Source organism: Tamandua tetradactyla, chromosome 6, assembly GCF_023851605.1.
Source record: "Tamandua tetradactyla isolate mTamTet1 chromosome 6, mTamTet1.pri, whole genome shotgun sequence".
Taxonomy (NCBI): Eukaryota; Metazoa; Chordata; class Mammalia; order Pilosa; family Myrmecophagidae; genus Tamandua; species Tamandua tetradactyla.
The window spans coordinates 39079189-39085774 of NC_135332.1; the positions used below are offsets into that span (position 1 = coordinate 39079189).

General features: G+C 37.9%; 1 pseudogene; it reads right to left on the minus strand.

Moving 5' to 3' along the window:
* Window positions 1–3028, minus strand: part of LOC143686630 (mRNA decay activator protein ZFP36L2-like) — a 43647-nt pseudogene extending 40619 nt beyond the window's left edge.
* Between the last annotated feature and the right edge of the window lie 3558 nt (window positions 3029–6586).

Below are 6586 nucleotides of genomic sequence, written 5' to 3' on the forward strand. Positions count from 1 at the left end.
ATCTAGGAATAAGCCTAACCAGTGATGTCAGGGACTTATACACAGAAAATTACAAAAATTGCTAAAAGAAATTTTAAAATGACCTCAACAGATGGAAAGATATTCCATGCTCATGGATAGGAAGGTTGAATATTTTCAAGATATCAATTCTAGCCAAACTGACCTACAGATTCAATGCAATACCAATAAAATTTCCAACAACCGACTTTGAAGACTTGGAAAAACTGGTTATCAAATTTATATGGAAGGGGAAGAGACCTCAAACAGCTAAAGAATCCTTAAAAAGAAGAGTGAACTGGGACATCTATCACTTCTTGACTTTAAAGCTTACTGTAAAGCCACAGTGGTCCAAGCAGCATGGTACTGGCACAAAGACAGAAGGACTGACCAGTGGAATAGAATCGAGAGTGCAGAGATTTACCACCAAATTTATGGACATTTGATCTTTGATAAGGCCCCCAAATCCACGGAATTGGGACAGAATAGTCTTTTCAATAAATGAGATTGGGAGAGCTAGATTTCAGTAGCCAAAAGAATGAAAGTGGACCCCTGCCTTACACCTTATACAAAAATTAATTCAAAATGGATCGAAGACCTAAATGTAAGAGCAAGTACCAAAAAACTTATTGAAACTAATGTAGGGAAACATCTTCAAAATGTAGTAATAGGGGGTAGCTTCTTAAACTTTATGCCTAAAGCACAATCTGTGAAAGAAAAAATAGACAGATGGGAACTCCTTAAGATCAAGAGCTTGTGTGCCTCATAGGACTTTGTTAAAAGGGTAAAAGAGGCAGCAAACTCAATGGAAGAAAATGGAAACCATATATCAGTTAAAGGCTTGATATCTTGTGTACATAAAGAAAGTACACAGCTCACCAACAAAAGAACAAACAACCTAATTATAAAATGGGCAGAGGAAATGAATAGGCACTTTTCTGAATGGCAAATACAGATGACTAAAAATCACATGAAGAACTGCTCATCTTCATTGGGTATAAGGGAAATGCAAATTAAGACGACAATGAGATATCACCTCACACCTATAAGAATGGCTGCTGAAGAAAAATTTGGATGGACCAAGATGGTGGTTTAGTGAGGTGTGGAATTTAGTTCATCCTCCATGGCAGCTAGTCAATAGCCAGGAACAGTACAGAACAACTGCTGGGGCCACATCAGTGACTGGACCCACAACATACACCACTCTGGACAAGCTGGACCAGCTGGGATTCTGCACAGAACTGTAAGTCCCCGAAGCCATGGAGGCTGGTGCCCCTCCCCCACAGGCTGATTCCTGGAGGGGAAAGAAAAGAGACTTTACTGGCAGCAGGGGCTTAGCTCGACCAAACTGCAATCGCGGAATTAATTAACAAAGTCTGACTACTGAAAATAGGCCCCCAGCTCAGATAAACCTCAAATAAGAGATAAAGGTACTAGGAGTATTTGCCCTGGCACAGAGAGGGCAGGGCTGACCAAAAACAACAACAACAACAACAAAAAAACAGCACAAAATATTTTAAAAGGGCTGGACCCTAAAATAAAGGGGGGGGGTAGCACATAGAACCTGGAGATACATAGAGCAATGTACCAACTTAAGCTCTTTTATTTAAAATTAATTTTTTAAAAAATATAACAACAAATACAAACATTCTTAACATATGATCATTCCATTCTACATATATAATCAGTAATTCACAATATCATCACATAGTTGCATATTCATTATCATGATCATTTCTTAGAACATTTGCATCAATTCAGAAAAAGAAATAAAAAGAAAACAAAAAAATAATTCATACATACCATACCCCTTACCCCTCCCTTTCATCGATCACTAGCATTTCAATGTAAATTTATTTTAACACTTGTTCCCCCTACTTATTTTTATTCCATATGTTGGATATTACTGTAGCTACTTCTCTTTTCTGATTATTATTTGCATGAAATATCTTTTCTCAAACTTTCACTTTCAACCTATGTTTATCCTTGGGTCTAAGATGTGTTTCCTATAGACAGCATACAAGATGGGTCCTGATTTTTAATAAATTCTGCCAGTCTTTGTCTTTTGATTGGGGAGTTTAATCCATTAACATTTAGTGTTATTACTGTACAGGCAGTACTTTCTTCTACCATTTTGCCTTTTAGATCTTATATGTCATATCTAATTTTTTTCTTTTTACCTTTACTGATAGTCTTCCTTTCTGCACTCTTCTCCACACTTCTCTCTCCTGTCTTTACATATCTGCCTCTAGTTCTCCCTTTAGTATTTCTTGCAAGCTGGTCTCTTGGTCACAAATTCTGTCAGTGATTTTTATTGTTTGAAAATGTTTTAATTTCCCCCTCATTTTTGAAGGACAATTTTGCTGGATATAGAATTCTTGGTTGGCAGTTTTTCTCTTTTAGTAATTTAAATATATCATCCCAGTGTCTTCTTGCCTCCATGGTTTCTTCTAAGAAATTTACACATAGCCTTATTGGGCTTCCCTTGTATGTGATGGATTGTTTTTCTTTTGCTGCTTTCAAGATTCTCTCTTTCTCTTTGAAACACAGCCACAAAAAAGAAAGAAAAATCCTTCTCAGAACAGGACCCCTGTTCCTTGGGTTTGCCAATCAAGAGTATAAATTGGTATGTTGCTTGGTGGACGTTCAGATCCTATGTGCCCCCTCCTTTCCTCAGGGCCCAGACCCTTTCAAGTATTATGTGCTATCTGATCCAAAAAAAACCTCTGTTTCTTTTTTTCTTTTTTCTTTTTCTGTCAGCCCTGCCCCCTCGGCACCAGGGTAAAAATCAGCTGAGCTGGGGTCCTATTTTTAGTAGTCAGAATTTGTGAATTAATTGCACAATTGGAGCTTAGTTGCGCTCAGCCTCTGCTGCTAGTAAAGTCCCTTTCCTTTCCCCTCTGGGAAGCATCCTGTGGGGGAGGGACACCAGCCACCGTGGCTTGGGGCACTCACAGTTCTGGTGGGGGGGTGCTTGCAGCCAGTCCAGCTGGTCCATAGTGGGATACACCGTGTGTCTGGTCACTGACATGGCCCCAGCAATTGTTCTGTACTGTTTCTGGTTATTTAGTAGCTGTTCTGGAAGATGAACTAAATCCCACACCTCGCTAAGCCACCATCTTGGCACTCTCCCCAACTGAAGCTGTTGATTAACAAACCCTGGAATAGGGGTCCTTTTCTGTAAAGGAATTTTTTTTTTTGCTTTGTTTCTACTCCTAAACTGCTCATTAGATAGAACTGCAAGCCTTCTCAGGCTGTAAGTGTTCCAGGCAACAGCGGAATTAAGCTTGTCTGAGAGACAAAGAGACTGGTCAGGTGAAAACAATTAATTCCCTGGAGACTGTCCCTTCCCCAGAGAGGGGTGGAACCCAGCTCAGGTGGAATTCCTCCCTCAAGGAATTCAGACCCCAGGGACTGGAAAACTGAAGCAATTATAGCCAGCCTACAACCTCCTCTGTCTCGACCATGCCCCCAGCAGGGAGAATTTGCTGAAGTTAAAGGTACCACATCATTTTATATTGGTGGGAAACTGTAGGCAGACAAGCGCCACATACTGAACAGAAAAGCACAGAGTTTAGAGGCTTCATAGGAAAGTCTGTCAACCTGCTGGGTCTCACCCTCAGTGAAAACTGATGCAGGTGACTCTTTTCTGCTGAGAAGAGGCCAGTCTGGTCTGGGAAAATCTGACTGAGGTCTATGATATTTAAGTAGGCCCTCCTAAAGAAAAAGTCTCCATATAGATAGTGCAAGAAACAGAAAAACAAGAACTGAAAACTTTTGATCTGTTAAAGAAAATTTATGCTAGAAGTCCTGAGTAAGCTGAACTGAATGTCAAAGAACACATAGAGAACAAAGTCATCAGCAAGAAAATCCTAGGTAGAAGAGTGAAAACAATCTCCAGAACAAACTAATTAAGGAAACCAAATGCCTAGAAGTCAGCAAAAAATAATGAGTCATACTAAGAAAATTGAAGATATGGCCCAGGCAAAGAAACAAACCAACAATTCAAATGAGATGCAGGAGTTGAAATAACTAATTCAGGATGTTGAACAAACATGGAAAATCTCATCAAAAACCAAATCAGTGAATTGAGGGAGGATATAAAGAAGGCAATGGGTGAACAAAAAGTAGAAATTGAAAGTCTGAAAAAAGCAAATCAAAGAACTTATGGGAATGAAAGGCACAGTAGAAGAGATGGGAAAAAAATGGAAACCTACAATGTTAGATTTGAAGGGGCAGTAGAAAGGATTAGTGAGCTGGAAGATGGGACATCTGAAATCTGAGAAGCAAAAGAAAATATAGAGAAATAATGGAAAAATATGAGCAGGGACTCAGGGAGTTGAATGACAACATGAAGCACACAAGTATATCTGTTGTGCGTGTCCCAGAAGGAGAAGGGAAAAGAAGGAGAAAGACTAATGGAGGAAATTATCACTGAAAATTTCCCATCTCTTATGAAAGACATAAACTTACAGATCCAAGAAGTGCAGTGTACCCAGAAGAAAATAGATCCAAGTAGACATACTGCAAGACACTTACTAATCAGAATGTCAGATGTCAAACAGAGAGACCTTTTTTTAACTTTTTAAAATTTCATAGTGTAACATATATACAAAGCAAAGAAATAAAAAAGCAATCATTTTCAAAGCACTCTTCAACAAGTGGTTACAGGACAGATCCTGGAGTTTGTCATGGGCTACCATATGCTCCTCTCATATTTTTCCTTCTAGCTGCTCCAGAATATAGGAAGCTAAAAGGCTTAAATACTTTTTTATCATCACAATCGACTTTTTTTCCTTCTTATTTTTTGTGAACAATAACGTATATACACAAAAGCTATAAATTTCAAAGCACAGCACCACAATTAGTTGTAGAACATATTTCAGACTTTGACATGGGTTACAATTTTACAATTTTAGGTTTTTACTTCTAGCTGCTCTAAAATACTGGAGACTATAGGAGATATTAATTTAATGATTCAGCATTCATATTCATTTAGGTCCTATCTTCTATGTATAATTCCACCATCACCTTTGATCTTTCCATGCCTCTCTTTGGGGTTGTTTGAGTTATGGCAATTCTAAATTTTTTATATTGGAAGGGTAGCATGTAATAGCAGTTTTCCCCCCTGTACCCTGGACTTAAACACTCTTTATACAAGTATCATATCTTTGAAGTAATCCTTATAAGAATTCATTCGTATTTCTAGTGTGAGTCAGTGGGACACATAGGTCTATACAACCCCTTTCATCCTTGTTCATCTTCAATATGGTATTACTTCTAGACCCACTAGAGAATCACCTTCACTCCCATCTATTCCCTTACATTGGAGTTTCAAACATTTGTTTGAAAATGTCTGTTTGTCTGGGACACCCACAACAGATATATTCATGTGCTTCATGTTGTCATTCAACTCCCTGAGTCCCTGCTCATATTTTTCCATTATTTTCTCTATATTTTCTTTTGCTTCTCAGATTTCAGATGTCCCATCTTCCAGCTCACTAATCCTTTCTACTGCCCCTTCAAATCTAACATTGTAGGTTTCCATTTTTTTTTCATCTCTTCTACTGTGCCTTTTCAAACTTTCACCTAGCTAACGGTTCACCCATCTCTAGCTTCTATCTATCTATAAGTCCCCTATATTCTGTATTATAAGCCTCTGATTGTACCTCTATGCCGGCCATTAAAGTGAACTCATATAGTATCTATCCTTTTCTGTCTGCCTAGCTTCATTCAGCATTATGTCCTCAAGGCTCATCCATCTTGTCATGTGCTTCAGGATGTCATTCTGACTTATGGCTGCATAATATTCCATTGTATGTATATACCACATTTTGTTGATCCACTCATCTGTTGATGGGCATTTAGTTTGGTTCCATCTTTTGGCGATTGTGAATAATGCTGCTATGAACATTGGTTTGAAAATGTCTGTTTGTGTCGTTGCTTTCACCTCTTCTGGATATATATCAAGTAGTGAGTGCTATTGTTGGGTCATAAGGCTAATGTGTTGGTGTATAGTTGTTCATAGTATCCTCTTATGATTTCTTTTATTTCTTCAGGCTCTGTGGTAACACACCCCTTCTCATTTCTGATTTTGTTTATTTGCAGCCTCACTCTTTTTTTCTTTGTCAGTCTTGCTGTGGCTCATCAATTTTATTGATTTTCTCAAAGAACCAACATTTGGTTTTATTGATTCTTTCTATTGTTCTTTTGTTCTCCCATTCATTTATCTTTGCTTTAATCTTTGTTACTTCTCTCCTCCTATTTGCTTCGGGGTTAGTTGGCTCTTCTTTCTCAAGTTCCTCCAGGTTTGCTGTTAAGTTCTTGATTTTTGCTTTTTTTTACATTAAATGCATCTTTTATTGGGCTAAAATAACATTGTAAGCCTTAAAATACCTTCCTGTCCCAATGTCATCCCTGGAAATATTTAATAATTAAAATGGGGGTACATTTTTTTTCAAAACAAAGCAAAAATATTTAAATGCTAAGTTTTCACCAGTACACTTGACTTTCAGCAGCAATTATTAAATAAAACAAAAACGAAACTCCCTAACAGTAAGATTCCAAGGCAGAAGAATATCTATGCCTA